The sequence below is a fragment of the Vollenhovia emeryi genome, unplaced genomic scaffold, assembly GCF_000949405.1.
Source record: "Vollenhovia emeryi isolate VEMERY1.0 unplaced genomic scaffold, V.emery_V1.0 DF939131.1, whole genome shotgun sequence".
NCBI classification, from domain to species: domain Eukaryota; kingdom Metazoa; phylum Arthropoda; class Insecta; order Hymenoptera; family Formicidae; genus Vollenhovia; species Vollenhovia emeryi.
This window is the reverse complement of record NW_011967235.1, coordinates 1,231,771-1,252,476: the sequence shown is the minus strand read 5'-3', so window position 1 is coordinate 1,252,476 and position 20,706 is coordinate 1,231,771. Positions and strand designations below refer to the sequence as shown.

The 20,706-nt window shown below is 40.7% G+C and overlaps 1 protein-coding gene across 2 annotated transcripts in view; it reads left to right on the top strand.

Annotated features, from left to right (window-relative positions):
• LOC105568143 (polypeptide N-acetylgalactosaminyltransferase 2) overlaps positions 1-20,706 on the top strand; it is a 198,855-nt gene that overhangs the window by 125,650 nt on the left and 52,499 nt on the right. The window lies entirely within an intron of this gene.

Below are 20,706 nucleotides of genomic sequence, written 5' to 3'. Positions count from 1 at the left end.
AAGCGTTTCAATTTAAGAAAATACATTTGCCGGCCATGGGTTTATTCAATTTGTATTCTACGCACGTCCCTCTTGTCTCAATAGTGACGAGATTTCTCTATTTGTTAATTTATCTGTTCCCCGAACCCGTCGGTGTTCTCCTAAAAATACCTTTCTGTTACTTTGACGTGACAGCTGATCTTCTCATCGTGTCGCATTAATCCTGCTGAATAAAAACCTGAACTGATTTTCGAAGCTTCACGTCGCAGCGAATTCTTCCGTCGTTCGAGACACGCCGAAGAATTCGTTGCGACGACGATAATTCAATAAGGCACGTCTCGTAAATTTCTGTCATGAGATTCCTTCTTTGTAGCGTGTAGTCGGCTTCCGCTTCAATTTACGTCGGAAGCCGACATGACAGATTTAAAGTTTACCGCCGCGAGAAGAGGCGATATTGTAATTACGATTGTTTGGGATTTTGTTGGAATAGAAAAATTTGTTATTTCTTGATTATATATTGCGTACCAAGGCATTAAAATTAATAATAAATGAAATTGGACAATTTTTACGTAACACACATTCCATTATTCGCTTTAACTTCGGCTTAACGATAGAGAGAATTTTACAATTGCGCGATTTTGATTGCTATTTCCGCGGATTTGCTAAAATCGCCGGTTAAGCCGATTATTAGCGCCTTATCGTCCGTTTTGCGTTCTCGTTTCTGCTCGATTAGCTCTTCGGACAACGTGAGTGGATACAGCGCATGCACACGCACTCTTTGGCTGTAACTCGTACACGCTCAGGCCAAGTGTCGACAACTCCGAATCTGATCGAAAGTTACGAATCTCGAGGTTCGTCTCTGTTCTTAACTACCTCGAAGGTAGTTAAAGCAGCTCACATTTCCAGTCTGCTTCCTACTCATCTGCTCGCATCCTCGCTAGATCTCAACTAACCGATTGCAACTTCCAAAAGTGCACCCAAATGAGAGATTGCTCTTTGCTTGCGATTTCTTATGTTTCTCTCGCTATTACATAATTACGAATTCTTTTCTTTATTTGGACAAAAAAAGGTATTATTGCATTGAAGTATTGTTGAATCAACAATCGCGGCTATTTACAATTTGCGACGAATATAATATTACAATGTTTTCAATAAATCAACGGATATTGAAATTGTTTATTTTGGGATTAATTAATTTTTCAGATTAATTACAATTGAAACAACTGGAAAAGTTATTAATTATTACAGTAAGAACGACGGAAAATCATATTTGTAATGGGAGATAAAAGGGATTCTCACACTGAAACACTGATATTATTCATTTACTTGTTTGTTTATCAATTTATAAGGAAGAGAAGATTTTGTTGATATGTTACTTAAATGTATATCTATACATTAGCAAACAATACTGGAAATGTAAATTTCGATGATAATATTTCGCTCCGGCTAAACAATTTAAAATTCTGCTATTAGATACACGCGTCGCTTTTAATAACTTTTACAATACACACTTTCATTAGAATTACATTAGATTTTATCAATCCACGTTAGCGCATTGGTGAACATGTGACAGAATACTTTTCCCCCGAAGCACTCCAGATTTATCGACGTGTCTTTGTCTCACGTCGTGTCGCCCGGGTCTCCTCGTGCAATCTTGCGGAAAGCGCTTTATTCGCGAAAAATCCGCGGAACAATCCACCATGCTTATCTTACGGACACGGGACATCGGATAACCGACGTCGCGGAATAGTCTCGGACTTCCGCATTACGGTACCTCGGCACCTCGGGATATCGCGTCCTCGCATTGCTCACGATCTCACGAGGCGTCGACAAGACCGGCCGTGACATGAGGTATCACCTTGCGAATGACAGGGCCTCCGCGCATCAAGGTAATGGCACTGGATTGCGAATGTATACGCCGCCCGTATGTACGATCAATTCGACGATACACAGTCGGCTACACCTGGGATCTACCGACCGATTGCCTCCCTGTACCTCATGCTATGTACAGAGTGTCCCGATAGGAAGGATCGATCCCTTCTGAAAGACGGTGGCATCGATACAAACACTTCTGTACTAATTGTTCTCCAATTGTAGACAAAGTATTTGACCATTTGTACATGCGCGTATAAGACTTTGAAATATTGCAAACATGCATGTGCACGTTTTTTCTCTGAAAGTTTTATATATAAATTCCAAATTTTTAATTTTACGTAAATTCTCCGAGTATCCCACGCTTATTGTTTCAATGCAACTCGCTCGCGACACACAAGTCTCGCAAGTGGGGGCTTTTTAAACGACACTCGATTCTGTCTACCTTAGAGAGCGAGAGGCTCGGTCTTTCCTTGCTCTCCGAACACTCTGTACATGTCGGCCAACTCCTTGCAATTGCAGCGCGCCGGATGCGCCGAAGCGATCGGTTGCCCAGTCCAGCGGGGCTTATGCACATAGGCGTGCGGCTTGCCCATCGGCAGATACCAGTATGCCTGTCCCAATTCCAAGTTTCGAGCAATCGGCGGGCCGCTCGCTGCGCGCGGCCGTATACAAGGACGTTCGACGTCTGTCTATTGATCACGATCGCGCGAGTCAATCCTAAGGCCAAACGTGAACCTCCGCCTGTGGATGTTCGTTTGAAAGCTGCAACTGGGAGATATCGTAACGTGCCGAGACTCGGATTGAAAGCCAATCAAGGCGGGTCTCAAAGGACCCTGATACTCGGCGAATCGAGTAGATCCCGCTCGAGTTGATCCCGGTCAAATTACCAATCGCTTGACATGTGTCTTCTTTATGACCTCGTCATTGGTCTCCCGTTGAAAGTTCGTTAATATGGAATGTGCGAGCTGTCAGAAATTTCATGTTATCCCTTAACAATAGTTATCTGTCTTATACAAGTAGCACAGCTCTTGTTAATTACTGGAAAGGTAGTCTTCTTTGATCATTGTCACGTACCTTAAGTAAATACACACGATTTTCCTTCCAGCGTGTAGTCGTGAACTGTGCAGTCATTTCGTTTGCAATGGAACCATCGGGTGTTTAGCCAGCGACGATTACTTTAATTAAGTTCAACGATTCTGCAGGGAAAATCGTCTACGCATGTTGAAGCAGAGAGAAGACGCGCGATGATGTTTAATGAAACGCGAGAATGCGAAACTCGTTAGCAAATGTGTCTGATGGCACGCGGAACATTTCTTCGTCGCATTATATTATTGCACAATGAAATTTTGAGCTTTACACTCCGAGAATTTACTCTAAGGTTAAATATTAACATTTGTTTAACAGAAATATAAGAGACAACGGTACAATTAAATGTAAATAATGCGGCGGAGAATAATTATTTGCGTTCGACGCTTTTCGCGAAAGTTCAAATAATTCGAATTCTGATCCGATTTCAGTCCCGCGAGTGCAGTCGCTTTCGATGCTCGGAGAATTAAGTCGGCATTCGGCCGACTGAAATTAATGTCCATGCAAACTTTCGAAAGTCACGGCGAGTACGATTTTCGCCCGTGACGCCTCTCGAAGCTCTCGCTCTCGTACTTTCGGCGGGAATACGAGTCTTTTGGGAATTAGCGCCAGCGATTCAATTTCACCGGAATTAATCGTCTTACACCCTCCCCCCCCCTCTCTCCCCGCGTGATCCTTGGTTAGTCCGGAAAGCGCACGTACGTATCTACGTATGTGCAGGACTTAAAGCTGACCTACGCCAACAACAATCGGGCACCACCGGGCACGCGTATGCCCGGGGCGTAATGTCAGTTTAAATAAGTAAGTGCCCGTTTAACATTGACAAATACTTGGGCGCGCCTTGCCGCAACGCGGCCACTTAATCGTTATCGGAAATTAATTAATCGGATCCGATCTGCCGTGACAGACGCGTTACGTATAAACTGACCCGCTTGCCCGGGACGCCGATCCGGGATTATGTACACAGCACGTGTATAAATCAGATAATCTCCGCTGGCGGACGATATTAGTCTTCATGGAAACCTTTCCACAAGATAGATTCCACTTAACGTGCTTCAAAATACTATTAACGAGTCAACTTAATTGGAAATATTCGTCTGTGATTCATTACTGAGCTCCATTTTAGTGTCAAACATTTCTTTCTGACGTTTCCCGCGATAACACCGGCAAATAAAATACCAATCTGAAGCATAAAAATGCCTACTCGATGCAATTGAAGGAGCGGATTCCCTTTAAAAATTCGCTCACGCTACGACGAGCCGAGATACGGTGCGACCTAGTCCCTGGTAACATCACCACGACTTGACGTAATATTCACGACGCATAATTTCCGTTATGAATTGATCGGAAATTGATCTTTCGGGAAATGCCGAGTCAATCGGTGCGGTCCTTGCGGTGAATCCAAGGTGTCATTTCGCGTCTAGACCGATCGACAATCTCGGCCAACCCAGAATGCTAATATCTCACGAAATCGCCTTGTTCCATACCATTATCGCCCTAATGACGGGCATTCCAGCGCATGAGCGATCGAATCATTCAGTGGCTACCGCACGGCTTTCCGTCACGCAGCTCGCATTAGGGTTTTCTTTCATTTTCTTATTATTTCGCCGAATCGCTTAGTATTTCGAACTAATTCCAGACTTTGAGAAATAAAATGTCAACTTTTAATAAAAGTACGAGAGGTAATTGTTTTTGCTGTTCTCATCTTTTTCTTTCTACATCGTTATTTAATTCAATTTTTCTTCTTAATCGAATCTTTTTATCGAGAGCTGAAACTCCAGCGAATACCACAAGTAAATAGAATAATATATTTTCTTTTCCAATTATAAGGCATAATATAATTGTTAATACACATATATATGTGTGTGTGTGTGTAAGGCGTTGCTATTGGCGCATGAAAATATTATAACTTTTCTGGCAGTAAATATAGTTTTTTTATCGCGGCGTCCTATATCTCTGCAACTTTTCCAACAAATTACATCGTACGATAACGCGACAACTGTGACAAGTTAAAATTAGATCAACGGTTCCACGGCTTACGGCGTATCCTGTCATTAATTACTTGCCCGGCGTTTCATACCGAAGTTGTTTATCGCGAAGGAAAAATCGTGCTGGTGGTCATAGCGGACGATGGATACGTCCCGCAGAATTTATGAACGCTTTACGCCGCCGTAAAACTGAGGGGGATGAAATTGTAAATTGGAAAAAAAAGCGTTATGGTTGCTAGCACGCCAGCGGCGGTACCTACGTCCGATTCCCAAGCGTTGCGGGGATCATTTTTCGCGGAATGTGTGCGGCGACTTTGCACGCGTATTCCGCAAAAATTTCAGCGGAAAAAATTGTTTTCGTCTTAAATTAAAAACGCGCCCATTATCCATTCTACCGCGATATCGGCCCGACCTCATTCTAGATCTCGATTAAAAGCAACGAGGCTCTCATAATGCTGGCAGTACAAAAAGCGTTTCCGCCACAAAAACCATATTCCCGTATTAATTAATCACGTTATTTCATCGATTATATTTATTAATTGTTTTTATCGAATTTTCTTTACCAAGACGACTTTTCTTTTCGGTTTTGCTCTCAATCAAGGAACAAAACAAGGCTCTTTTACAATTTCAAATGTAAATCTTTCGTAAATCTTTTTCTGAGAAATTTTTACTCGTACGTGCATGTTAATGACGCGCCATCCTGTCTCGAAAATTATGGATACAAATTACACTAAAAAGACTTTTTCGCTACCGTAGTTAATCATGATTTGCTAAAAATATTTTGCTGTATCAACTATAAATTTCTGAACCACAACAAACGGTTTGCTGTCGCACCTAATGCAATAGGCACAGTGGATGCATCTTCATTAATTTTTAAAACATTACATATTTTCATATTTTTGCTTCCGATTATCCGACCAATGCAGATCCGATTAAGGAATAAAAACCGCTTTAAAAATACGCTTTAGGAAGCTTACCGTTAATCTCCCTGTCGCGCATCAATAAATTGCATTGTTCCTCGTTCAGGAATCCTATTCACTTCCGCTAGAGACGCCGTCGTGGAAATCTTCTGTTGGTTCACGAATTCCGAATCGAGCCGATGCGAGGTGGCCTTTACGAATCCCACGGCGACGCAGCTATTACTTCCGGCAATCCTACCGTTCGATTAATTCAATCTCGAGCTGGAATTAAAGGAACTCGACGTCGGGATGTAAAAATACTTCTGTGCCGAGTGGAAAATGAGGGGAATCTCCTTAACCTCGCGCAAACTCACTTAGAGGATAAATTTAATCCCACCACCTACAGTAAATTGATAAGGGGTACACACATAGAAAAAGAAATAAGTGAGAAATAAAGAATTTTCACATTCCACTGCAAGTTTATTCACATAAACATAACATCGCACATTTTTCGCCGAACTAACAAATCAATGAATCAATATTTACAACTGCTTGCGCGCATATAATCTTTTTATATTTTATTTATTTTTTATTGCATTATATTATTTTTTTATCAAACTTGCTGCTATTTTAAGCTAATAAAAATATGATGTGATTGAAAGTGGTAACAGCACTTTTATACGAGGTCATATGAAATTCCATTTGTAGATCGTTATTGAGGATGACACTTCGTTAATGTCATCAGTATTGAAAACGAACTTGGAAGAGACGCACTTGTAAATACACTGTACTCCGTTATTCTCACTGTGAATTCGCTGTCTATTCAAGTGGGATTGAGAGGGCTCCCTCTTCTTCAGCTGAGCTCAAAGTCGTCGACGAGAGATATTATGTAAGCGAGACGCGCGACGAAACGTCCTCTCCATCTGCAACCTCTTCCGTTTCTTTCCATCCCATTTTATTCGTCCCATGGGTACTCTTAATCTTCGCCTCGTCGCATTTTCCTGCAACCATCGCTTTTGCCCATCCTTTCTCGCGTGCGACTCGCGCGTGACTTTACGCGAGATTCGTCGAAGTTCGCCTTCATGCAGATCGCGGTGGCTGTGAAAAATAAAAGTTTGCAACCCTGCATACGTCGCAACCATGCGTAAATTACAAGACCGACAGATATGGTTAAACGAGGGAAATTTCTGTGCCCCATTTCTGCCTTTGCAGCAGCAAAATGTTCCGAGAAATTTGTACGCGTCGCAACTTTAGGGTAAAATGGTGCGCATATATTTTCGCCAAGTGTTACAGAAGATTTCTCGGTGAAAAAAAATTCATCAGTTCCAGCAACATTATATCTTAGAATGTTTGCTTGATTAATATTACATTTACCGTGCTATTTACATCAGTTGGGCATGTCGTTATTTGATTCCACTTCTAAAAAAGGCATGTATGGTCGATTAGTCGCATATCTCGTAGTATTGTTGCCGCTTTTCCGCGATGCCGATTGGTTTTCTCGAAGCGCGGTGTGCTTCACTTCTCTTTTAGATTCATGGTAAATGAAGATTTGCAATTTAGAAATATACATTTGTATACACCAACTATTGAGGTAAAATCTCTAATCTTAGTAATTCGAATTTAAATAACAACGATTTTTGTTCCAATACATTTTCTCGATTGAACAGAATTAATCGTTTATTTAATCAATACCAATAAGTCCGCAGAATGATACACAAAACGTAGTAACAGTCACGGAACAAAAAAAGACAACGAATTCTCAACGTTCGTAGTTGTTTTTCTCTCGGCGCGTTGACGTACGATGTTTGCGTGCCATCGTGTGCCTGAAGGTCGCCGCGGTATCACTCGCTCGCCGAACGTCGAGCCGGCAGGCAGCAGCGAGAGTCGCTCCGTGTGTCGTATTACTTTCGCGTTATCGGTTTCGAAGACTCGATCGCGATAAATGTATGGATAAAACGCTATTGATTTGCATACCTTTGTTAGTAACAAGTAACGTTCCTCGATTAATTATTAAGTTTCTACAACTTGTAATGAGAAACGAATTGCGTGTTGAGGTGACGGTTCTTTATCAACGTATACATAGATATTTAACGAGACTAACTCATCTATAATAAAATATGTGTGTAAACCGTGGTACTTTGTCGCGGTTACATCTCGTTTACGCACCGCGCTTTTAATTATCTGTCGATTTCGTGTAATCTGTTCCATTTTCGGGAAAAGAGAGAAATTTGTACGACTTCGGCGTTCGCGCTGTAACTCGCTCTGTCGTTCGAGGATTAGATTGAATGGCAAATATTGTAAAATATCGTTTCGTTGCGGACTAATAATTACTTTTTTACCGCAAATTATGCTTCCGATGCTCGCGTTGTATATCGCCAATTCAAAAGTGATTTATCCATTCTTCCGAATCAAAAATGCAAGTGGTTAGTTTGAGTAATTTTTGTGACAGAAAGTCACGCGATATTTGTTAATAATATTTCGTGCGTATATCACATCGCGTACGGGAGTGCCCGAAATTTCGCGCGATCGATGGTTTTCGCGAGTGAGTGTTGTGTGAGTGCAACAAGGAAATCTCAGAGGAGGAGGCGGTCTAGAAGGCATCGGGCAACGGCGGAAAAATGGTGAGGTAAGTGTCTTACATTTTTATATTATTTACTACTTGTGTAAAATAAAGTAATCATATAATAATCATATACATATATTGTTAACGATGTACAACTCTGCTGTTACGAATCGTATCAGTGAGTGATAAAAAAAGTGATAAATTACTTTTTATTTTAAATTGACGTTGCGCATACAATTACTTCTTTGCATGTATACAAATTCTTAAAAATATACAATGCTCGACCACAAATTGCGCGCGCGAAGCGCGCGTTTTGTCATTTCTAGTAAGATAAAAAAATAATAATTCCTTAGATAAACTATGGCGTTTTTGAAACGATTAAGATCCACGAAAATGCGTTAGAAACGGAGTTATTGTCAAGACATCCAAAATTGTTTTCATGTACAGTGGTGGACAGAATGGTTGCGACTCTTTTTATTAGTGAGATTAGTAACGTGCATTTAGATTCAGGGTTACGTTCCAAAATCTTCTCCGAGGAATATTTTACTCGACGGCCATTCCGAAACCATTTTGAGCGTTTTCGATGTATTTTTCAAGTAAAAGTTTCCTCAAGTAAACTGCGCGTTCCTAAACTCATTAAAAAATTAAGTGTCGCACCCATTCTGTCCATCACTGTACAGCATAGACTTGGTAGAGCAACGTTGGTCCTGTAAAAACTTCGTTCTACGCTTTTATAAGAGCGTTTGAATTTTATAAATTTTCCTTCTTTATCTCTTTCTCTTCCCTGAATTGGCAGACTATACACTACCATAAAGATTACCGACGCGTAACACGTTCGCCGCTATCGCGGCCATCGAGTATAACGTATGTCGATCGTTTGACGACTCTCTTCCATTCGTTGATAAATTACACCGTTATCGGTCCATGCGTGAACACGCGAGAAATAACGCGTCACGTCCGCCCAGCGTAAAAATCAATTTCCATTCGAACGCATCACTTTCACGCCATACGTAATTTGCGTTCAAATGTATCACTTAACAATTTTTTTCAACGCGCATATTTATATGCAACTTCCCATTTATTCAATTAAATACGTACACATGAAATATATAAATTTATAATTAAACGTATAAATACAAATCTACATGTGTAATAAATATACATATTATCTAGATATTTATTTGTATGTACCAAGTATCGACGCTCGCATACATAACAGGTTACCTTATTTCTATTCAACGTGCGTGCTTCCTACGACGGAAGCATGATACTGTCAGTAGAATCACGATTCCGTTGATAAGCGACCAGGCAGCCAGGGAAGAGGAACTCTCCTCTTTCTTCTTCGTGGCTAAAAAAATCAATATCTTCCGGCAGCCGTGGGCTGGTCTCATCTTCGATCTCCTCGACCTCATAAATATGCTCATACTTGACGGCGACGCGACGCGCCGGGTTAAAAAGCGCGATTGGGCCGCCGCGCGATGCAAAAGTGCATTCCGCAAGAAAGAAACTGCTAAGAGTAACAGCCCGACAGTAAATTTACATTAGAGAGGACTGCTGAAGACACGAGAAAGCTCTTCTGGTTTCAAGCTCCTCGCGCCTCTTCGTCTGGTATCGACTATTGCCGTTTCTTGTTATAAGCTACCGATGCGTATTGTATTTCACATTTCCCACCCGTAATGCGTCGCTTCTTGTATCGATTTGTGCGTAACAATTTTTGCAATTACCGCATTCGAAAAAGGAGACTAAGGTCAGAAAAGAAAATTTTTATTGCATATTCAATAATAAATTTGCATTGCATTTATATCTATAAATAATTATTATAAAATTGAATATACTTTATCTATGGAGTGACATTATTCATTACGTAAGATGGCACGAGAACGACATCGATGCAAACGTAGAACGAACGTTGTATCGCCACATCTCGCGATAAGCGTGTCATAAAATTGTTATCTCGAAGCTAGTGGGAGATAACGTAATTGAACGTGACGCAAGATCGTAAATATATCCTTTACGGCCGATGAGTAACTTGTTACATCGAGCATTTATGGATAATGAGATAGTCGTCGCGCTGTGAAATATTCCGGGCGCATTTCGCAAAACTGCATGGTAACAGAGATAAATGGAATTCTGCCGGAGATAAAGATGAAGAATCCAGGTTGACAGCCGCACGGTTTGAAACGGGGTGGCACGTGTACCTCGTACGACGTGGCATTAATGTCTCCTATATCAGCGTGATGCATGTAGTTCTGTAGACGTGGGGCTTAGCATACAGGTCACGCTAGACGCAACGGCAACCACGTGGATTACACGAGTGGCACACTCTACCTGGATATGGATCCGCATATCTGGTATTACAAACAGAATCTATGCTGTGCGTGCATGTTTCGCACAATTTTAACGTTGCGTAATCGACAGCAAGTATAACATCGTAATTTCAGATTATTAAATAAAGAGCCAGGAATACTTCTTATATCTTACATAACGACTGACTCTTGTTACAGTTCGATAAGAATTAATTATCATGAAAATTATTATAAAAATTACTGTAAAAATAATTGTATAAGACTGTCTGCATTTAATCAAAAAGAGTGACTGCATATATTTTTACCTATAAATCTTGAAAACAGTCTTATAAGTAGTACATCGCGGGATATTTCAATCCTGATATTTCCTTTCATCATTTATAGAACTAACATAAAAACCATCAGTAACCATAAAAAAACGTTAATTAAACCGTCTACTGAAACTTGATTGAAACGCGATGTTTGATGCTCGAGCCTTTTATCTTTCATCATCGTCCAAAAAATCCATTTTATGTTGCTGCGGCAAGTAAAAAAAATCGCCAAAGTTTGTAAGTTATCTTTCGCTGACCTGGTTTTGTCTGAAAAAAATTCACCGTTTCTCAGGAGTTCCCGACCGCGAGTTAGCAAACGTGATTCCACGATACCATTATGTGCAATTTTATGCGGTGCGGAAGAAAGGCGGATAAAGTGGGGAGAAAGAGAACGAGATTGCGAGAGGTCGAAAAATAGAGAGAAGCGACGGGGCAAGTTGTATCCTCGGTTCCTTCGCGGTGCATCGCGGTATGGTTGTTCACATTCGAGCGAACAGGAAGATCGATAAGAAACGTCGTTTCGTTAAGTGTCGAGGTCGCTTCAGCCTTCTGGCGGTGGCCGATCGAGGCCGGGGGTGGAAATGACAGTCATTCCATTGGGTTCTTACTATTGTTCCCGTATCTATTGGGACTGGTTGACTCAACCTTTTCGCTGCCAGTCGGTGTCGAGTATCGGGGACGCTAATGCCATGCGGTACTCACGCTGGATTCTTCGTCTTTGTCTCGCGCACAATGGGTTTTGTTTCGAGAGAAATTTCGTGGGCGCCGCAATCAGTTTACTTTGCACATCGTAGCTGTCGACAGATGATAAGTAGTGATGCAGCCCCTCGAATTTTTTAAAGGAGACTAAGATTCGGAAAGATAACTGTAAGATGGATTTTTAACCATCTTGAGATTCTAATGGTGAATTTTATACCCCAATCACTACATTGTGAAAATCTTTCAAGGAGAATTTTCTATATCGATCAGTCGTACGCATAAAATTCTCACTTCTTCTGGAAAATTATAATTTTGTTACGTACGTACTTTCAACAGATGTGCTTTATTATAGCTAACAACGTTTTCGTTCAATATCGTGCACGAAAAGAATAAGAGTAAGAGAAAAAGAAAAGGGGATTTCTCTCGTTTCATATAATACGGGAGATAATCGAAGTCTCTCCGCGAACAAATCGTCTTCTGTACATGACATCGAATTTCACTGTCGGCAGTACATCCCGCAGGATGTCGACCTTCCTTCCGTAGAAAGGATCGAAGAGGCAGCTGCTATTGTTGCCAGTTAATTAAGGGAATTGATGAAAGATTAAGCAATTCCTCCCGTCTTACCGGAGCTCCCGCGTCTTACTTCCCCGTTCCATTTTCGTGTTCCATCCTCTCTTCATTTGTCGGGTACGATCGAGGCTGTATTGTGTACCAGAATTGAGGCACTCCGTCTAGACTTACGCATCCTTCGAAGATAGAGAAAACTCGCGCGATTAGATTGTACACATGAGAAAATTCCTTCTTTTGTAGGAAATAGGAACTTGAATGTTTTATAGGTTTTTCTCGTGGAGTAAAATTAATACTTTCGATCTAACTTTCTAGATACACGAAGAATATCACATTCAAGGACATAAATAATTCGATTAAATATAGTAATAAAGCAAGCAAATAACCAAATTTACTTCAACATCGCTGTAATATCAGTTTTTTATTATATTTCACCAAGCGATCAACTTGGACAAATTATTTGCTGAACAGATATACATGGCTGGCTATATGTTTTATAAATAAATGTTTATTATTAGTTTGCTTACGGTTGGTGGACCTCAATTTTGAATTTTAACAGAAAATTCGATTACGAAATCCGTACAATATTTAGCCGGATGTGTCGAAAATAAACGCTCGTAGGAGAAGTGAAAGGACTGGTAATTATAAATAAATTTCCGTTGCGCGCGGCAATGCGCTATCTCTGTGGTTTAAATGCGGTAACTTCTATAATTCAATACGATTTCAACGATTTCAGCGATTTTATTGTAATCTACGTTGATTCCTTCGCGCGACGTGGCACATTCACGCTGTTACGATTAGTTATTGGCAGAACGGTAATATCATTTACGAATATGCAATTGGAAAGTTGTAATTTACACTCGGCGAAGTCGATATGTCAAATGCCCCATCAAAACTGAAGCATCGAGAATTATCTTAATCAAAATGACGCGTGTGACATTGGTTAATGCAAAACTGTGTTAACGCGGTATGATTATTAATCGATCTATCAAAAAATTTTAATTAATATCGATGCAGAACTGAATAACGCAGATAAATGCACATACTAAAAAAAGAAAGAAGATGAAAGTTTATACAAAAAATAACGTCCAAAAAAATATGTTTAATATATCTGCGCTTTCATCAGCGTTCGGTATTTTCTTCGCGACAAAATTGAAATGTAATCGAGAGAAATGGAGTATATGTATCTTAGATTTAGCATAAGTTAGATCCATGTCACGATGCTAAGTGGATTGCTGCGGAAACATTAAATTACCTGAAAGCCCGCGGTCCAGTCTGCAATCGTCCGAAACCGCCACAGGTGACATGGGACGAGCCGACCATTAACCACAAGAGCCCAGTGTATACAGGACGGTCGTTCCATGAAGGACTGAAGCAAGCCATCGACTAACTGGATTTACCGGACCGGTCGAATTTGCTGCGAAATTAACCCTTTGTAACCATAACACGCATTAATGCGTCCTTCTTAATTGCACGACGCACATGACGTTGACCGACTCCACTGAAAACCGAACGCACGTATTATATACTCGGCTCGGCATTAAAAACTAGACGCCGCTCGTGAAACGCATATTTGCATATCGTTATCCTGAGTTTGCGTTAAGTCTCTCATTTCCGGATTTACGTTATCGCCGCGCGGCAAAAATTGCCCGAGAGGTATATCAGTATTCAGAATATCTACTCTCTTCCAGCTCCTCCAAAAAAAACAAAAAGTTTTTTCTATCTTAGAATACTCCCCAGACATAGTAAACTTTAGTCTTACTTTAGCTTCGTCCAGCTGCCATGTGCTCCAATGAGACTGGCGGATGTGGGAATAAATTATTTTGTTCCTACTCTCTCTATTTCAGTTTGAATCCTTCTTTGACGGAGATAATTATATCAATTCTATAAGTGTATCATTGGGATAATTATATTATTTCGATTGCGATATACAAATTACGCGCAAAATATGAGAGATGTATTGCACATATAAAGGTACACTAAAAAAAAATGCTATATAAACTTGTGAGATGCACCTACTCTCTAAAAATCAATCAGTGAATTATCACTGAAAACTGTGTGAATATTCACTGATTCACAGTTATAACGCACTGATTGACTTTCAGAGAGTACTCTCTAAAAATTAATCAGTGGATTATCACTGAAAACAGTGAATAGTCACTGGTTTACAGTTATAACTATACCACTGAAAAGCGCAGTGACTATTCACTGTTTTCAGTGATAATCCACTGATTGATTTTTAGCGAGTACGCGCAATCGTCTTGCCGATTCCTTCGTTCACCCCGAAAACTTGACGAATTAACGTCGCTCGAGACAGGACTAGACCTTTTTCTCCGTGATCCTTCGCCTAACAATATTTAATCCCGAGATCGGATCGGCCAACGCCGCAAATTTAATACCGACGTCGTGTCCAAGTGTCATCCCTCCTACTTTGTCTGCTTTCGGGCAAATCCGTTTCCGCCGCTACGGACAGTTTCTATATGCAAATCTACTCATAACTCAGCGAAAACATATCGGACGGGTCCGGTGTTCTCTGTGCCGTGTGTATTCCCGCGTTTCCCTTGCTGTCCTCCTATCCTCCGTCCTTTCTGCCCTTCTCTTCGCACTCCGTCGATTCGAAATGCCTGCCGACGAACGCCCCTCCGGAGATGGAAATCGCAGAAAATTCCACGCCCCCGACAAAATTACGACAGGGTGTGTATTGAAAAAGAAACAGTCGCTGTCGAACTCCTACAGTCCATATTTTCACATGGACGACACGTAGACAGAACCTTCTTCTTTCTCCAGTCGTGCACTATTTGTTATCAGCTTTATTTTCTCCGCACGAAAATAGGTGAACGTGTTCGACCCATTGAATGAGTAGTGTAAAACGTTTTCTTTATGTCTTGATAAACAAAGGCGACTGACGATTCCGAAATAACTATGCTCAAAAGCTGGTGCACACAATCATTTAATGGAATAATAAAATTTTGCATTTCATTTAAATGTAATTATCCATTTCCATTAAAAATCATATATTTAAATATTGAAATATAAATTATGTCGTAAGAATTTCAGTTTAACGAACAAAATTTCAGTCAGTCAAAGAACTACGAATTTTAAGTTGGACAAACAATAATTGAACAGCGTAAATAATTTTAAATTGTTTTAATGTATTTATTTCTAACAATACGGAGTACGGGTTACTTTGCATTCTTTAGTTTCAGCGTATCCTGCGTAACATATTACGTCTATAAAGATTTACATAAAAGAGAGATGGCATCGGTTAAGATATCTGCTGAGTAAAGTATATCGGGCAAGCGAATCGGACAAGCTGTCTTGCGAATAATATATTCTTTTCTTGTAAACAAAGTGATCATGAAAATGTATCTCAGAATATCTCTCGGCTTTCTCGACTTGATCCTCAATAGAGCGTAAGGAGACTATCTTGAGGTACTTCGACTTTTTGATATGAATATAAATAGTTTAAGAGCGGAGAGTACGTATATATATGTATATTAAACATGTAAAAATTATGGCAAGAGACATACATGTTAAAATTTCTTAAAGACATACACTGAAGAAAAGGCTTGGTTATAATACACCCAGAAAAAAAGTTTGTTTGAATTTTGACCTTGCTAGACTTTTATTTAATTTCAAAGAAATAATTTCTTCACCTTAATCAAAATTTTATTTGATCAAGACTGGAATTTCTAAGAGAATTCACATCTTTTTCTTCAAATTTGGCAAATGTTTTAATAGAAACAAATGAAAATTTTGTAGATTCAAAGAAACGTGATTTCAACGAATTTCATCATTTGTTTAACTTAACCAAATATTTTTCCTATAATCCAAACTTGATTAATGTTACCTAGATTTACGGTAAAATAGTTTCAACTAAACGCATAGGTTGTTATGACGATATAAATTGGTTAAAGTTAAAACGTGCAGAATTTAGTTGGCTCAGCTAATGCAAAATTTACTTTCTTTGTCAAAATGTTCATCATCATTGCCAAATGCTTTGCTGTTATTATCAAATTCAGTAATAATGACCAAATTTTTCAGAAAATATATTACTCCGTGCATATCACAAGTTTACCTAGAATTTGTATCACCTTTATATGTGCAATATGATACAACATCTCTCATTTTACGCGTAATTCGTATATCGCAATCGAAATGATATAATTATCTCAATGGTACAAATATCAACTTGATATAATTATCTCCGTCAAAAAAGGATTTAAATTGAAAGGTTACATACCTAAATTGCAATTAATCAAGCAACTATAAATAAATAATTCTCTGTGACTTCACGCTTATGCTTCGTTATCATCGCGATGTGATGAGTCTCTTTTCATCAATTTATGCGCTCATATCAAAGCGGCCTAATAATAATATGTCAGTAACTAGCTTACATTACAGCATACACATGCTCCACGGCAATAACCGCATTAATAATGCCACCCTTGTCGATAATAATCGCGAAATCACGTACCTTGGCAATATCGCGCCGATCGATTTCGGTTATTCGCGGGAGATAATACAGAACAATAACGGGGAATGACATATTCGCCATTTCCTCATTCATCGTAAAACCGCATCAGCAATGACCCTCCTCTTCGAAGAAATCGATAAAGTCTTTGTGCGTACTTTATTTAGATAAGAGACGGTTCATAATTAGCAGCGTATCGATAACGCTATCATATTTTAATTTCGGACGATGTGAGTAACGCGCAGAATCTCAAGTGCCTGATTAGCTGAAAAAGATTAAAGCGACTTCTGCATTGTTATTGAAAACTCCAACGTAAATTGATCGATAGCCGCAAATTAATAAAAAGCACGTGAAACTTTGCGTCATTTCGTCATTGACATTAATCGTCCGCTGACCTCGGGATAATATAACTTTGGCGAACCGCATCTAAGAACATCGCGCGATCGGGAAAGTGTCGTGGCGATGACAAATTAACGTGCGAATCACGACATTCTCCGGCGAATGCATATTTAAACAAGTTAAAGCGTGCGCGTGCAAATCGACGTAAGTCGATCAGCAACGGCCGCTGCGAAGTTTCGCGGCAATTACGCGCGTAAATAGCATTATCGGATGCTAACTGGCTAAGTTTTAACTTGGTTTAACGTAGGGAAGTAAGCGTCTTCTTGTTGCTCCCCAAGCTGCTTTTTAAACTCTTCTTAATCTCCGGAGAATTCTCCTCGAATAAAGTGAGAATGTTAAATGTACATACTAACGCAGTAGATTTTCCCGACGGGGGAGGATAAAAGAGTCAAGAAACCGTTCAACTGTACGCGACTTCACGATGGCAGATGGTGTTGTTACATCGGTAAATGGCATAAATCAAGCGATCATTATTCGAAGCCGCATGGCCGCAGCGGCCCGCGAATCCGCCTTCGATTCGACATGCCCTGTTTCCCCGCTTCTTCTTTTTCATTACTCGTTTCTATGCCATTTTTTTTATACTTCCGCCGCGAGTTCGTCGCAACAAACGTGTGATCTCCGCGCGTGGCCTATTGTCTGAACGCTATGCACGCGCCAGGAGGCGTTTCCGGCTTCGCGTATCACCGCATTGGCGCATATGCAATGAATTTTATGGGAGTCACGTTTATCGTTTTCGTCCCGCAAAAAGAAATAGTATCTCCGCGGCGCTAACAGTTGTGCTCGTAAATTAAAGACAAGAAAAGTCTGCTCTGAAAATAGAGGGAAGAGTAAAGACTCTCGATGAGGAAGACCGCGATACATCTTCCTCCAAATTTTCGATACCGTCGATTTAATTCGCAATTAATATTTAACGGAGTACCATAATGTAATGTAAATAAAAGAGACGTGTTCGGAACAATGCATATATAATTGCAATGTTAATATTTTCATTTCCCGAGAAACTCCAGAGGTGTTGGTTTTAACGATTTTGCTGTCAGTTAATTAAACAGTCTGCGAATTCAGCAAATTATCGAATTTAAAATTACTGCAAATTACTAAATGTAATTAATTTAAGTACACACTTATATGTACACGTCAAAATGTAATTACGCGGGGAATTTATATGGCTATTATGCGCATCGTTCTTTCACTAAAAAGGATTATTCCGCGGTCTCTCTGATCGCTGAATGAGAACTTCGAGAATTGAAGGCATTAAACTCTGAACCTTCTTAATGCGATGTCTTTGCAGTAGTATTACATTACGTTACATGCACGGTTAAACCTGCAGTACGACGTTATTAGATTGCCTTTACCGGAATCCAATGCGAGAAAGCGGAAACCGATATTACTGGCAACGCTAATACTGCCAATATACGTCGCTGGCATAAATTTGTCAATTCCGATGCGACGTGGAATAATTGTAATCGTGTAAGTGTAAGACGGAGTCTCGTGTTAATTTGACGGCTGCGATCGCGCGAGCGGGTCTATTATGAAATCCCTTAGGGTAAGGTGACCAAATTCGGATCAGGTTTTAAAAACCCTTCTCTCCATTGATAACCAGTTGCTTTCAGTGAAATTTGCTCTGCGTCAAAATGTTGTTAATCATGTCCTCTATAAAATTTTAAAAAGATAATTTCATCAGTTTACTCTGAAAAGCTGGCGACAAATTTAATCACTCTCCAAAAGTTAATCAGTAGATTATCATTGAAAACAGTGAATACTGATTGACAGTTATGTGAACCAAATGCGAGTCACAAATTTGACGAGTCGCTAATAAGCGACATGTTAAAGTGCTTCACTGAAATTTTACTCTTTTATATATTTACAACTTTATGCTATATCGTCGATATCATAAAAGGCTTGACGTGTTTTTATGTCGTTTATTAACGACTCATCAAATTTGTAATTCGCATGATATCGACGATGTAGCATAAAGTTGTAAATATATAAAAGAGCAAAATTTCAGTGAATTACTTTAACATGTCGCTTATTAGCGACTCATCAAATTTTTCATCCGCATTTGGTCTCTGATCCGAATGTCGTCACCTTACCCTATCCGCTTTCACGAATTTGCCCGATCGCGATCGCGCGACGAAGGCTGCGAGGTGCAAAGTTATAAAAAGAATAAAAATAAAAATATTGATTCACGCCACTTTCGCGTCCCCTTCGGTGACCGATCGCACGAGGGCATTTCATACGAGTTTTATGCGGCAACGCGCGGGCCGCTGGGCGTCACGCGGACACCGCCGCCGTTGTGGAACCGGATGCAACAGCCTGCCGCAGACTGACCGTCCGAGTGCGCTTCCGGTTGTAATCCGATCTGTGAGCCGTGAATTAATATTTCATCGCGGTCGCATCGCCTCGCGCCCTGCGCTTCTCTCCCTTTTAACGGGGCGCCTTCCTCATCGGCTGTCGCGCCCAACGTTTTATACTTGTTCGCTTTATTCACTTCCTTTTGTTGGACGTTTTCGCGCGTGAGATCGACGTCGTAAGGTTAACGATCCGTGCTCGCGGAAAATACTGCCATTCGAATTGCAGTCGGGGCACTTCCGACGGAGAAGAATCGCGGTGAAATTAACGGTTGCTCGCCCGCTTCAGCGTACAATGCAATGCATTAATGGTTCTGGTGCAAAACGCACTTATCACGCTTACTCTATAGGTCTCAGGGCGCTTACTACCGTTTCCCCGGCGGCTGCGTCCATTCTGCTGTTCGACAATTGATCCGACAACCTCCGTTGTTTTGTTCGATCATGCAATTCAGTCTCTCAAGTACCGCACAATCACGAGGAATTTTCAAGCTGTCATTAAAATTGTTAAAAATATTAATTAACGTAAGCATAAAGGGCTTAGGCTGTTGAATAACGAGCAGCTCGATTATTCTGCGAGCATTCCCCGTTAAGCCGCGTGTGTCCAACGAAAGTAATCCGAGTGAAAATGGTCCATGTTCAGGCAACCGCGGGGCAGCATTGGCGATCGCTACGTTTACATTTTCTCCGGAAACAAGGACGATTTCAAGTTTGTCCACGTAACCCCGCAACTTTTGTACGTGCCGGGGTCATGCCCATGAAAATGTCCTCGTGCTCTTATTCCCCGAGATGCCGCGAGGAATCTCCGGCGTCGCGAAGAACGAGCCCGCGCGGAGCGAGTCCCCCGGAAACCTGATGAGCGAAGTTCGATGACCTAAATATCGATGGCACAATACGTCTGCCGGCAAAGGCACAATGCGACTGCGATACGAAGACCCTCGTGACTCCGCAGCGACTCGAAATCAATACGGCGTATATCGATGATGTGTCAGTACGCAGACCAGACCGTCTTGCCTTACAATTGACTCCTGCGCCGAAGCCAAGTGGTCCAGGCGAGGAGGAGTCGAGACCGAGTTACAAAGGGCCGAGACCATCTCGCCGATCTCGGAATTGCCTGGGCGGAAAGACGAGAACGAAGACGTTGTAACTGCATTACACTGAGAGATACAGTTTGCGACATTTCGTCATTCGAACGTACCTGCGATATAGCGTCAC